This window comes from Bos indicus, chromosome 17 (genome assembly GCF_029378745.1).
Source record: "Bos indicus isolate NIAB-ARS_2022 breed Sahiwal x Tharparkar chromosome 17, NIAB-ARS_B.indTharparkar_mat_pri_1.0, whole genome shotgun sequence".
NCBI lineage: Eukaryota > Metazoa > Chordata > Mammalia > Artiodactyla > Bovidae > Bos > Bos indicus.
Window position 1 is genome coordinate 47,876,030 of NC_091776.1, and position 15,468 is coordinate 47,891,497.

Below are 15,468 nucleotides of genomic sequence, written 5' to 3' on the forward strand. Positions count from 1 at the left end.
CAGGGTCTCTCTACAAAGGAATAATACGTTTTCCTGATGTGAGTTTTCACAGTGCAAATGCTTGGGATTGAGAGTCTGCTGAGAGTACTTTGAGCTTCCTCATGTTACAAAAGTACTTTTACTGTTGAAAGTGAAGGACTGACAGCCTCATGTCTCCCCCTCACCATCTATTAGGAATTATTGACAAGAGTTATTATGGGGCCATGAAAGGATGTCAGGAATCAATCTTTCAATACAAGGTAACATGGACAGTTGCCTAGTGACACTAAGTTGGTTATTATACTGTTCATTAGGCGATGTAAAGGTGTTGGGATCCTTCAGTTGATAAGGGCTCTTATTAACTATTTCTTTTATTATATTTTAAAGGCGCCAGATCTCCCCTGGTACATTATTTCATATGTGACAGCAGTGCTCCTTCGTTTAGGCTGTTAGTGGTTCTGTTACTGGCAATGGCAAGACCGTTTGTCTTGAATAAGTAATTATTTGAATTTGTTCCCCTTTTCAGCACCTTTAGTCTGATGAGCTGTTAGCCATACACTACACGGCTTCTGTTGCTTGGCTCAGCATCAGACAGTCTGCTTGGTTTCCTGAGTTCAGCATTTCTTCTGCCTAGACTGTCAGCCTGTTTCAGACCCCACTCTTCTTCATAACCTACATGAATCCCTGCTCACATGAATCCACTTTCTGTCCTCTCCTGGTCTCTGAAACAGTTCTCACCTTGCATCACCCTTTCTGGCTACGATACATATAATTGTAGAAGTGTGTGTAATGGCAGAGCTAGAAGAATCTCAGTTTTTATCAGTTAGGAATTGCGTTTGGCTGAAAACACGCCCTAACCTTAACCCCAAGCCTAGCCCTACCCACTCACTCCACTTTGCCCTGGCCAGTAGTCACTTTAATACAAGTGTGTTTTTCCTTCATGTAAAAGAACTCTTAAGGTTTGTAGTGCAGGGCTGGTACATTGCCCCATGCTATCTGAGACTCAGTCTTCATCTTTATTTCTGCTTCAGCACTCGAAGGCATACATTCTATCCTTATGGTTACCCTGTGGTCCAAAGTGGCTCCTGGGATCCAGCCAGCATATCCATATTCTGCCAGCCAGAAAAAGGAAGAGATATAGAATTGGATCCATTCCTTTTCCCTTTCAAGAAGTCCTCATAAGAAGCCAATGTAATATTTCTGTGTGTATCCAATGAACAAGAACTTGGTTATATGGATACTTAGTTGGAAGTCTACTTTTTAGCATGGCACATTTGCTCAGGTTCTGTTACAAGGAAACAACAAGAGATTAAATATTGCAAAGCAATGAGCAGTATTTGAAACAATCCTTCTCCATTTCCAGATGAGGAAACTGAGGCTCAGAGAGGTTCCTCATCCTGGCACCTGTTTTCCATTCTGTGTTCATCTTTATGAGCCTCCTGGGAAGCAAAATAAAATATACGTATATCTTAGTCTCCCTTAGCAGCTGTTGTTGTTGTTTGGTTGCTCAGTCATGTCCAACTCTTTGCAACCCCATGGACTGTAGCCCGCCAGGCTCCTCTGTCCCTGGGATTCTCCAGGCAAGAATACTGGAGTGAGTTGCCATTATTAGCTATGCAACCATGCTTCATTTCACTCTGGCTCAGTTTCCTCATCTACAAGGGGTGAAAGAGATAATACTCGTAAGGTTGATGTAAGAGACGGTGATAATTCAAGAGGGCCTGGAAGAGTGCCCAGTGAAGTCAAGCATACAATAAATGTTTGCTCTTATTACAATCATTTAGTTACTAAATGCAAAAGATAAATAATTCTCTAGCAATTATGTTGTAAAGTCTTCAGGAAAGGGAATGTTCCTAGTCCCCATGTTTCCCAAGATAAGAAGAGTGTTAGTCCAGTAATCTTGCCTGGAAAATCCCATGGATGGAGGAGCCTGGTGGGCTGCAGTCCATGGGGTCGCTAGAGTCGAACACCACTGAACGACTTCACTTTCACTTTTCACTTTCATGCTTTGGAGAAGGAAATGGCAACCCACTCTAGTGTTCTTGCCTGGAGAATCCCAGGGACAGAGGAGCCTGGTGGGCTGCCATCTATGGGGTCACACAGAGTCGGACATGACTGAAGCGACAGCAGCAGCAGCAGCAGGCGGTGTGTATATGCTCACTGATTCTTTTTTTTTTTTTTAACAATTTTAAACAGTTACACTCCATTTACAGTTATTACAAAGTATCAGCTATATTCCCCATGTTGTAACAGTAAGTCTTTGAGCCTACCTTACAGCCAATACTTCATATCTCCCTCTCTCTTACCCCTATATCGCCTGTTCACCACCTCTCCCAACTGGTACCCTAGTTTGTTCTCTAGATCTGTGAGTCTGCTTCTTTTTTGTTATATTCACTAGTCTGTTGTATTGTTTTAGATTCCACATATAAGTGATATCATACAATATACGTCTTTCTCTGTTTGACTTATTTCACTTATAGCATAATGCCTTCCAAGTTCTTCCGTGTTGCTGCAAATGGCAAAATTGTGTTCCTTTTTGTGGCTGAGGCATATTCTTTTGTTTATATACACCACATCTTCTTTATCTACTCATCTGTGGTTGGACACTTAGGTTGTTTCCATGCCTTGGCTATTGTGAATAATGCTGCTCTGAATATTGGGGGATGCTCTCTAATTCTTGAATGGAAGTGAATGAATTGCATTAAAATTGCATTAAAACATATGTGGTCTGAGGAGTTTTTTGCTAGTACCTTCTGAGCATCTTCCTCTGGAACTTAAAGTCTTCATGGTCCTGACTCCCCAGTCTTTTTGTATTTGGAGCGTTTTGAGTCCCTTTTCCAGAGAAAGTTGCATCATTTCACCTTTGACTTGATGGGAAAAAATTTTACTTGTTTTTAGAGGAGTGGTCATTAAATAGACCTTTTGCTGTATATTTTCATTTTTACTTTATTTTTGTTCATATATATTTGTTGAGAGGTATTTGAAATCGGATATCATTCTGTCATCTACTCATTTGTGCTGCATATTCTTTTTTATTGAAGTTTGTTTGATTGACAATGTTGTGCCAATCTCTGCTGCACAGCAAAGTGACTCAGTTATGTACATACAGACATTCTTTTTCTATTCTTTTCCATTATAGTTTGTGGCAGGATATTGAATATAGTTCCCTGTGCTGTACATGAGAACCTTATTGTTTATCCATTCCAAAGGCAGAACTTTGCCTCTTCCAATCCCAAAGTCCCAGTCCACCCCCTCCCTCCCCACATCCCCCTTAGCAACCACAGATCTCTTCTGTATGTCTGTGAGTCTGTTTCTGTTTTGTGGATAGGTTCATTTGTGCCAGATCCAACAGTCTCACTCCTGGAAATATAACCAGAAAAAACTATAATTCAAAAAAATACACACCCCACTATGTTCACAGCAACAGTATTCACAACAGCCAAGGCATGGAAACGGCCTAAATGTCCATCCACAGATTAGCGCATAAAGAAGAAGTGATACATACATACAATGGAGTGCTACTCGGCCATAAAAAAGAGTGAAATGATGCCATTTGCAGCAACATGGATGCACACAGTGATTATCATACTAAGTCAAGTAAGCCAGAAAAGGAAAGACAAAGACCATATAATATCACTCACATGTGTTACCTTTTTTTGAAATGTTAGAGACAGAAGGAAGGCCAGCTCACCTGGACTATAATGAGTCCATGAGGAGAGAATACTTTGAGTTGAGCTCAAGGTCACATGGAGGCTTGTAAGCTAGAGAACAGAGGTGGATATTTCAGTGTGATAGGGAGTCACTGAAAGGCTTTCAGCACAGCAGCCGCTGTGCTGATGAATGTTTTTAGAAAGCACTCTGGCTGTATGTAGAGAATGGATTTGGGAGAGCAAGGGAACATCAGAAAGGACTACTTTGGCTGCTGTAAAATAACCGTGACTTAAGAACCGTGGCGTTTACTTGTCCCCACCTCTCCCATCTGAATGTGAGCAGCATTACCAGGTGGCCCCAAGGGGTAGAACATAGCATCCTTCTATCCTCTTGCCAAGTGACTCTAAAAACACTGACCTTATCCACACAGCCCCAGATTAATAACAGACGTGTCCATGTGGCAGCCAATAGGACTAGGACAAGCGTGCAAGGGGAGGGTGTGCCCCTCTCCACGAAGGACATGACCCTTCTCTGAATCCACCACCTCTGCTCCCATCCCATCAGCCCATGAACTCAGCTGAACGATCACGTCCAGAGCAAGGGAGGCTGGGAGAGTGAGTTTTATCACAGGAGCCCCTGTGTCCAGCTATAGATATATTTGGTGAAAATGTATATGGGGAATGTATATATATAGATGTATGATGGGGAGACACTGAGGTTATTCTGGACTGCAGTGGACTGCAGTGATCTCCGTGGAGAGATGCAGAGGTAGACCATTTTAGGATACATCTTAGCAGGCAAATGATAGGACTTTTCAATACATCGGTTATAGGTGTGAAGGAAGGATGTGGGGGGAAAGATGAGTCTGATTTTAGACCCAGCCCCAAAGCTCCCTATATATGATTGTTGTTGTTCAGTCACTAAGTCATGTCAGACTCTTTGCAATCCCCTGGCATGCAATCCTGTGGCATGCCAGGCTCCTCTGTCCTCCACTATCTCCAGGAATTTGCTCCAGTTCATGTCCATTGAGTCAGTGATGCCGTCTAACCATCTCATCCCCTGCTGTCCCCTTCTGCTTCTGCCTTCAATCTTTCCCACCTTCAGGGTCTTTTCCAGTGAGTCAGGTCTTTGCATCTGGTGGCCAAAGTATTGGAGCTTCAGCATCAGTCCTCCCAATGAATATTCAGGGTTTGATTTCCTTTATGATTGACTGGTTTGATCTCCCTGCTGTCCAAGGGACTCTCAAGAGTCTTCTCCAGCACCACAGTATGAAAGCATCAGTTCTTCGGCACTCAGCCTTCATGTCCAGCTCTCACATCCGCACATGACTACTAGAAAAACCATAGCTTTGACTATATGGACCCTTGACTATATGGACCTTTGACTATATGGACTATATGAAATCTCTGCTTTTTTAGTACACTATCTAGGTTTGTCATCACTTTACTTCCAAGGAACAAGTGTCTTTTAATTTCATGGCTGCAATCACCATCTGCAGTAATTATATGATAGCACCACAAAAACTTAAAATGTTTTTTTAAAAAGATCTTCTATTATAAAATTTCCTGTGGTCTACATTTTTACCCTCAATTCTTTGCCCACATTTCTGATAAACTTTTAGAAATACATTTGAATCAAAGGATGGGAATCAAAAACTTTGCAGTACTATATAATATTTTTTATAAGAGCCACCAAACTGCCCTCCTCTAGGAGACCCACAGACAGCATCTCTTATGTCCCTAGCATTAGCAGACAGGTTCTGTACCACTAGCGCCACCTGGAAACCCCAGTCCCTTTTAACTGTTCAGTTTATTAGTGTTTAATATTTTCACTGTTGTGCCACAGATCATCAGAATATTTTCATCTGGCAACTCGCTGAACACTAGCCCCGCCCCGCCCTCCTCCCAGCCGTTAGAAACGCCTTCTACTTTCTGTTTTCATGCCTTTTGATCGTAGTGCTGTAAATATTCCTCCCAGTTTACCATTTGTCTTCTGGTGTCATTTACTGTATATATTATAGCATGCAGAAGTTTGTGGGTATTTGTTTAATTTTTATGTAGTCAAATCTACTGATCTTTTCCATAGTGGAAATCTTTTCCTCTCTCCCTAATTGTAACCAAGAGGAAAAATCATGCCTGTCTTTTGTGTTCTTGTAAAACCTCCAAATATTAAAATGTCCCCCCACAGCATATTTGAATAGGTAGGACTATAATCTTCAGAAAACAATGCTAAAAGGAAATGCAGTTGTGACTCCCTGTACACATGGGGTGAGCACATGGCCTCTCTGTTCTTTCTGAGATGTGTAACTTCATCTCCAGGAAAGCCTTGAGATCATTTTTCGAAAGATGCTTGTTTCTTTCTCAATATTTTGCATATTTTTTCCTGATGTCTATGGCCTTAAAACCTGTATATTTCTTTTTCCTAAATCCATTCGTGTTTCTCTCTGTTATTACAGTATTTATTTTTTCTGTTCAGTAAATGATCCCTTACTATCTCGTGAGTAAATCTATTTTTTTTTTTTTTTTTTGGTCCTTTGGGAGAAAATTCTGAAGAAAAGGTCATTAAATGAGCATTGCCATTAATCTAATTAGTGTTTGTCTGTAACTGCATGTCATTGTCGGGTTCTGGGGAGCATGTTTGCATTTCTTCCATTTCTTGCATTTCTTGTCAGAAAATATTCTTCCGGGGTGGGGAGTGGGCACCCAGTTTCTCAAGGTTCTTTATCATTCTGTCCGATCTGCCTCATGTGTTTTGGCTAAAACAAGTGTTTTGAACTTCTGTGGGGATTCAAAGATGATGAGACTGATATTCATCAATTTGAATGCCGTATCAGTTAGTTGAATATCCTTTCAAACCTATTAACATGTGTTCTTTATTTTAATATAAAACAAACAGTGTTTTCATTCATGCTGGGCGGTAGCTATTTGGGTACCATAACTGTGATGGCTGTTCTGAATGTAGGATGGATGTGGGTGACTCAGCTCTCCTCTGGATTGTAAGGGCACACCCTCCTCTTAATGCTGAGCTTCTGATGTTTCTGATTTTGCTGTGTCTCAGCCTTGACCACTGAATTTTATTTTTTAATATTTATTTATTTATTTGACTTTATTTATCTTCGATCTCCACTGAGGCATGTGAAATCTTTAGTTGCGGCTTGCAAACACTTAGTTGCCGCATGTGGGATCCAGTTTGCTGACCAGGGATTGAACCCATGCCCCCTGCATTGGGAGCATGGAGTATTAGCCACTGGACCACCAGGGAAGTCCCTGAATTTTAGTTATTAGAATTGAGTTGGAACTTTAGATAAAAATTAATCACAAGATACAGTCTGGACAGGCAGTTATCCTTGAAAATAATCAAAAGTGCCTTGGTGATGGTGACGTTCCATGGCATTTACATAAGATGACATAAGAGTACAGATGTGTCTGCCAGACCCAGCCCTGAAGATGCTTGGGGAAGGCCAACAGAGTTTTTAAGCAAAAACAGTCAGATGTGCCATGTGCTCTTTATGAAGTGCAATTTGATATATTCCAAACCTTTCTTCAAACATGACACTCATGGGAGAACAGATATCACTCAGAATTCTTTGTATAAGCCCATTTCCCCTGCCCACCTCCTCCAGGGAGTCCTCCTGGATCTTCACAGCTCGATGTGATTCTTATTGGACCTTCTTCTGTGACTACCACACGATTTGTGGGGGTAACAATCAAGTTGGGGAATTCAAACACTCTTCAGTTCTTTTTGCAGGTTGAGATCACACCACTGGGAGCAAGAGCTGTACCCAAGATGCTTGGAAAGACATAAACTCCGAATGTCCTTTTATATACCTTCAAAGTCCTTCCTTATGTCATCTTATTGTTTGAACTCCACCTAAATCCTTCTGATCTCCAGGTCCCTCTTCCAAAATAGAAGGAGCGAGACTCCAGGGAGCCACTCCTGACTTACCATTTATGTCCAAACCAAATGCCTTCTTCTCTTGAGTTTGCCTTAGTTAAGGGCCTCATAAGCCAGACAAGAGCAGGTAGCAGCCATTTAAAAAATTGTGTTATTTATATATTGGTTGTGCTGGATTTCAGTTGCAGCATGTAGGATCTTTAGTTGCGACACACACACTCTTATTTGGAGCATGTGGGATCTACCTCCTTGACCAGGGATCGAATCTGGGCCCCCTGCATTGGGAGCCACTGGACCCAGGGAAGTCCCAGGGAACCATGAAGTTTAGATGTAGCCAGATCCTTCTCTTTTTTGACTGAGGCCTGAGTTCTTTCTTCTACAATTTTGGGGATTTCAAGAAAGTAATCATCAAATAACCTCTTCCCTCCTGATCTCACTTGCATCTTCTTAAATCTTACCAATCAAGGCATGTCCTCCTAAATCCAGGACTCAGCAGAAATTCCATTTCTGTAAACCTTAGAGACAAAACTCACCCCCACGTTCATTACCATATAATTTGCTATTGTAAAGCTCCTGATGAAATAAATGCATTTTAAGTAAGCTTTCCTGAATTGAATACATTTGTCTCCTTAAAGCAAATGAACTGCCCTTTCATCTCCCATACCTTCCCCTGGTTTTAGGATCTTCAGGAGTTAATCTTCTTGCACACCACCTTGCCTGGATGATCTCCTGCAAACACTGTGGTTATTATTAATCCATGTCCCCTTCACATTTGTATTCCTGGCTGAAGGCATGGTACCACCCATAGTAGAAGCCTGGAGAACAGTTTTACCACTCACTAGAGCCGTATGGGTCTTGTAGGGTCACACCAGCTGCTTCATCCCCCATCAACTGTGAACTTAGCACAGGTCACGTGCCCTGACCGTCACCTTTTGAGATCTGAACTTGAGATAAGGGTCCCAAATTATAGAAGAAAAACTCTCTCTCCTGGCTCCAGTAATGAAGTTTCTTTTTATTTTTGTCATCAAAGCAGATTCCTTGGCTCTTTTTTTATTTGACTTTTCATGATATCCTTTTCCTGTGTCAGCCTGCTAATTAATATGCCAGATACCCTCTGTTGTTTTCCTCAGACTTTTTGAAAATTCAATCACATTGGATAGCATAGCACTGCTTTCATTTTTATACTTTCTCAACCAAGTGCAAATTAAGATGCTGCAACAGGCCTTGAGAAAAATCTCTGCTCCAAGACGTACCCTTTCCTTTGTGTGTCTGTTGAGTCACTAACTCCCCAAAACACCGTCAGTCATGATGATTCTAGGTCCGTACTGTTTATTATGTACCAGATATGCCTCTAGGTTCCTCCTTGCAGGGATTAACTCATTCAGTTCTAAGAGACCTACTGATGTTGGTACTGCTCTTTTTCACATTTTATTTACTTTTATTTTATTGTTTATTTTTGGCCCTGCTGGGTCTTCATTGCTGCCCTATAGTTGTGGTGTGCGGGCTTCTCATTGCACTGGCTCCTCTTGTTGCAGATTATAGGCTCTAGGCACACGGGCTCATTAATTGTGGTGCATGGGCTTAGTCTAAGACCCACAGGTTTGGGATCTTCCCGGACCAAGGATTGAACCCATGTCCACGCCTGCAATGGCAGGCAGATTCTTAACCACTGGATCACCAGGGATGTCCCTGGACTACTCTTATGCCCATTTCACAGATGGATGAGAGCACGCAGTGTTTGAAGAATGGCGCCAAGCGATTCAGGTGAGACACTGAGCTGGAATTAGATTCTAGATAGATGGGCTGCGGAGTCTGTGCTCGAAACCTGTGTGCTGCACCTCCCTAAAAACAGAGTTAAGGCTGTTGATCAGTTCAATATGTGGAAAGATCTTTGGAAAATGCAAATGCAAGAATGTGCACTCATAAAAATATGAAATTGAGAAGTCTTAACTGAAATAGGAAAAGTCATCTGAAAATGAATTATTTATTACACACAAAGCCACTGCCTTTTCTTTTCAGCCCACTGTGCTACCTTTGATGCTCGCTAATGAGCTGTCCTCTCCAGAGGTGATTTATAATAAGACAGTGGCGGCTGCACCTCGGTGCTTTTAAAGGTACATGATGCAAAACAAATAGGGAGACTTACTGCTATTGTTGTTTAGTCGTGTGGTTATTACAGCCCCAGAGACTGTACAACTGGTTGTTCTCAGTGAACAAATGCTCATGATGTAACTCATTTTGCAGGTACCCCAGAAAGGCAGTCCATTGAAGAAGCATTTACTGAGTTTCCCTCTATGTACCAGGCACTGGCCTTTGTGAGAAGGGGATAACAGCATGCATCGCACTCATGGGAGGTGGCTGGTAAAAAATGTACCATATGATCCAGCAGTCCTGGGCATCCATCCAGACAAAACTGTAATTTGAAAAGATACATGCACCTTAATGTTCATAGCAGCACTCTTCACAATAGCCAACACATGGGAGCAACCTAAATGTCCATAAAGAGATGAATGGATAAAGGAAGTGTGGTGTGTATTGTATTAATAAATGGACTACTACTCAGCCATAAAAAAGAATGAAATAATGCTCTTGCAACAACATGGATCGACCTAGACGTCATATTAAGTGAAATAAGTCAGGCAGAAAAGGACAAATATCATGATATCTCTTAATGTGTGGATTCTAAAAAGAAATGATCCAGATGAACATATTTATAAAACTGAAATAGACTCACAGACATAGAATACACACTTATGGCTACCAAAGGAGAAGGGGGGATAAACTAGGAAGTTGGGATTAACATACACACAGTGCTATATATCAAACAGATGAACAACAAGGACCTTCTGTATAGCACAGGGAACTATATTCAATATCTTACAATTGCATATAATGGAAAAGAATATATATCAGATCAGATCAGTTGCTCAGTCGTGTCCAGCTCTTTGTGATCCCATGAATCACAGCACGCCAGGCCTCTCTGTCCATCACCAACTCCCAGAGTTCATTCAGACTCACGTCCATCGAGTCAGTGATGCCATCCAGCCATCTCATCCTCTGGCGTCCCCTTCTCCTCCTGCCCCCAATCCCTCCCAGCATCAGAGTCTCTTCCAATGAGTCAACTCTTCGCATGAGGTGGCCAAAGTACTGGAGTTTCAGCTTCAGCATCATTCCTTCCAAAGAAATCCCAGGGCTGATCTCCTTCAGAATAGACTGGTTGGATCTCCTTGCAGTCCAAGGGACTCTCAAGAGTCTTCTCCAACACCACAGTTCAAAAGCATCAGTTCTTCGGCGCTCAGCCTTCTTCACAGTCCAACTCTCACATCCATACATGACCACAGGAAAAACCATAGCCTTGACTAGACGAACTTTTGTTGGCAAAGTAATGTCTCTGCTTTTGAATATGCTATCTAGGTTGGTCATAACTTTCCTTCCAAGGAGTAAGCGTCTTTTAATTTCATGGCTGCAGTCACCATCTGCAGTGATTTTGGAGCCCAGAAAAATAAAGTCTGACACTATTTCCACTGTTTCCCCATCTATTTCCCATGAAGTGATGGGGATGCGATGATCTTCGTTTTCTGAATGTTGAGTTTTAAGCCAACTTTTTCACTCTCTACTTTCACTTTCATCAAGAGGCTTTTTAGTTCCTCTTCACTTTCTGCCATGAGGGTGGTGTCATCTGCATATCTGAGGTTATTGATATTTCTCCAGGCAATCTTGATTCCAGCTTGTGTTTCTTCCAGTCCAGAGTTTCTCATGATGTACTCTGCATATAGGTTAAATAAACAGGGTGACAATATACAGCCTTGACGTACTCCTTTTCCTATTTGGAACCAGTCTCTTGTTCCATGTCCAGTTCTAACTGTTGCTTCCTGACCTGCATACAGATTTCTCAAGAGGCAGATCAGGTGGTCTGGTATTCCCATCTCTTTCAGAATTTTCCACAGTTTATTGTGATCCACACAGTCAAAGGCTTTGACATAGTCAATAAAGGAGAAATAGATGTTTTTCTGGAACTCTCTTGCTTTTTCCATGATTCAGCGGATGTTGGCAATTTGATCTCTGGTTCCTCTTCCTTTTCTAAAACCAGCTTGAACATCTGGAAGTTCACGGTTCACGTATTGCTGAAGCCTGGCTTGGAGAATTTTGAGTATTACTTGACTAGCATGTGAGATGAGTGCAATTGTGCGGTAGTTTGAGCATTCTTTGGCATTGCCTTTCTTTGGGATTGGAATGAAAACTGACCTTTTCCAGTCCTGTGGCCACTGCTGAGTTTTCCAAATGTGCTGGCATATTGAGTGCAGCACTTTCACAGCATCATCTTTCAGGATTTGGAATAGCTCAACTGGAATTCCATCACTTCCACTAGCTTTGTTCGTAGTGATGCTTCCTAAGGCCCACTTGACTTCACATTCCAGGATATCTGGCTCTAGGTCAGTGGTATTTTCTTTATATTTATATATAAATATCTGAATTACTGAATTACTTTGCTGTATACCTGAAAGTAAGACAACTTTGTAAACCAAGCATGCATGCTAAGTTGCTTCAGTCATGTCTGACTCTTTGAGATCCTTTGGACTGTAGCACACTAGGCTCCTCTGTCCATGAGATTCTCCAGGCAAGAATACTGGAATGGGTTGCCATGCCCTCCTCCAGGGGATCTTCCCAACGCAGGGGTCAAACTCATGCCTCTTATGTCTCTTGCACTGGCAGGAGGGTTCTTTACCACTCGTACCACCTGGGAAGCCCAAACCAAGCATAGTTCAATTTAAAACATAAGTAAAAAATAATTGACCAAGGTGAATTCAGAACTGATCTATGTTTAGGAGAAAATAGAACAGAAGGTTGGGAAGCGGAAAGACTGGCTGGGCAAGCTCTTTGAGATGGGGGTCATCTCTGCAGGGGTGATATTTGAGCTGCCAAAAAGGACCCAAATGGAGAGATCTGAGAAGAGCTGGCTTTCCAGACAGGAGAAGTGAATGCCAAAGCCCAAAGCAAGGCCAGCTTGATGAGCCTTAGAATAGAGAGCATCCAGTGAAGCTGGAAAACAGTGAGATGGGGGGATGAGGTCAGGGCAGGCAGACACTGGAGTAGATACCTTATCAGCCATGATGCATGCAGTAGGATTTCTGATTTCTCTGTGTATAAATCTCATCTGATTCATGATCTGTTTTTAAAATATCACTCTAAACACCAAGGGGAGAACAAATTTGGAAGGGGGGCAACAATGAAAATGGAAATATCACACTGGAGGCTACTTTAATGGTCCAGGTGGAAAAGGATGAGGACTTGGGCTAGGATGATGGCGATATTGAAGGCAAGGAAGGTCTTGGGTTGTCCTTTCTCAGTATAGCCATCAAAAACTGCTTATAGATAAGGAGTGTGTTTGGATGGGGAGGTGAAATAGCCTAGATTAGTCACTGTTTTCTTATAGTCCAGTAGGACTCTCTTGTTGCTCAGTCACTCGGTCGTGTCCAACTCTTTGTGACTCATGGACTGTAGCCCGCCAGTTTCCTCTGTTCATGAGATTTTCCAGGCAAGATTACTGAAGGGGGTTGCTATTTCCTCCTCCAGGGGATCTTCCCAACCCAGGGATCAAACCTACTTCTCTTGCATCTCTTGCATTGGCAGGCAGATTCTTTACCACTGTGCCACCTGGGAAGCCCTGAGATGTTCTAAAGTATGAGCCATCTAATATGGTGGCCATTGCCACATGGGATTATTGAGCTCTGGAAAGGTGACTTGTATCATGGAGGAACTGAATATTTCATGTAATTGAATTAATTTAAATACTCATATGAGCTAGTGTCTATCAGATTAGACAGTACAGTGCTAAACTTTTGGTTTGGGAAACTGAGAGGGCCATCATGCTGTTTTTTGAGATGGTGTTCTGTACCTTCTCCACATGGTCTGTGGACCCACACCCCACTCTTCTGCACCCTGAGCTATGCTCTTGGAGTGTTTCTTGTATGGATCACCTCCAGTGGGCTGTCTTGTCCACTGGTTGGGTCCAGTAAATGGAAGAAGATCATTGGGTGAAAAGAAAGTTTGGCTTTTATTTTCCCTTACTTCCTTCCCCGATGAGCCACCATTTCTCAATGACTGTGTTGTTCTATCAATAGCACCAGCTCCTGTTAGTCAAAAGTGTGGTTAAGGAACTGCATCAATACCAGCTGTGGAGTTTGTGTTGCAAATATAGGCATCAGTGTCCATCTGCACTAATAGTTGTCTTATTCACACTCCTTCAACAATTAGGTGAAATTAACCTGAATGCACCATTATGTCTTTTTGTATAGTTCCTGCCCTCAAATGCATGCATTGAAGTACATATTATTTTATTACAAACAATTCACTTTTATTTCTGCTTTTATAATTCAGTTACAACATTATATTGTATTTTTTAAGCATGTGTGCTGCAAGCTTATATTCATTATGGTTCTTATTTTGGATAATAAAGTCAGCACTACTATATTTGTTATGTAAAAGGAGCAATAGCTCAAAAGGGCCCAAAACAATGGCATTGACAAATGGTTTCTGTGAGGGCACAGATAGTAAATATTTTCAGGTTTGCAGGCCATACAGTCTTTTTGCAACAATTCAGCCGTATTCTTGTAGCTCAGAAGTAGCCATAACACGTAAGCACATGGGCGTGGCTGAGTTCCAGTGGAACTATTTCTGGGGACTGAAATTTGAATTTTATGTAATGTACATGTGTCACCAAAAAAAGTATGCTTCTCTTGATTTTTTTCCAAATGTAAAAACTGTCTTTTTCTCCCAAATAAAAAAGCTATTCTTAGCTGCAGGCTGTACAAAAACTATAGCTTGCTGGCCATAATTTGCCCATTGCTGATCTAATGTAGACATAGTCTCTTCTTATCTTTGTCTCAGTTTCTTCTTCTGCAAGTTGAGAACATCCCCTCCCTTGGAGTCCAGTTATGCTGTAAGGCTTGACCTTTTTGCCACCTGCAATGCGGGAGACCAGGGTTTGACCCCTGGGTTGGGAAGATCCCCTGGAGAAGAAAATGACAACTCCAATATTCCTGCCTGGAAAGTCCCATGGACAGAGAAGCCTGAAGGGCTACAGTTGATGGGGTTGCAAGAGTCAGATAGGACTTAGTGACTAAACCACTTTGCATGAAAGCTTCCCTAAAAATAAAAACAAATTTAAATAGTAACATTAGCATGAGCAAAGTGTATTTTCTGCAGTAAACATGGATACATTTCCCACCATATGCCACTCCATAAAGAGTTTCCAAAAGGTTCAGGGTAACCAGAGCAGGAAGTCTGAGCCATGATCACACTCTCAACATCTCAATTTTGACTACTTGGCCTTGTACTTGTTAATTCCCCTCCTGAGCGAAACAAACTTTCCTGACACTTAGAATCAAATGAATGTCTTCCATCTTTGCAGAGTCCTGGGAGACTCCCCACCCCACACTCATGATGTTTATTCTTCTTAAATCTGCCTCAGTATTCCTCACATTCTTTGGTTAACTTCCTCGTCTTCCTCTGATGCTTTCCACTGGATGATATCAAAATTTGTTGGCTGTACTGCTTCCATTAACCTTCCAATTAACCTCATTATCCAAGAGTTGAAGGTGGTACAGGAAAAAGAGAGCTGGTAAGTAATCTAAGGGCATGCTTGCCGCTAAATCTCAGCGTCAACATTTCCTTGCCTCTTGAATTATTTGTTAAGGGCTGGCTCACTCCAGGACCTCCACAATCTTGGCAGCAATTAAAAGAAGGTGAAAACACCTCTCAGAAAACAGGATTGCATAGATGATCCATGGGCTTTTCAGACATTTATGCCAACAGCCAAGCCACTGTTGTCTATCTGTGAATCTTGATATTTTTCTTACAAAAGAGATGACCTAAACCCCAACTTGGACTTCTGGAAGATATTAAGTGAAAGTGAAGTCGCTCAATAGTGTCTGACTCTTTGCG

At 41.9% G+C, this 15,468-nt stretch overlaps 1 protein-coding gene across 1 annotated transcript in view; it reads left to right on the forward strand.

Annotated features, from left to right (window-relative positions):
• Positions 1–15,468, forward strand: part of TMEM132D (transmembrane protein 132D) — an 884,961-nt gene that overhangs the window by 603,711 nt on the left and 265,782 nt on the right. The window lies entirely within an intron of this gene.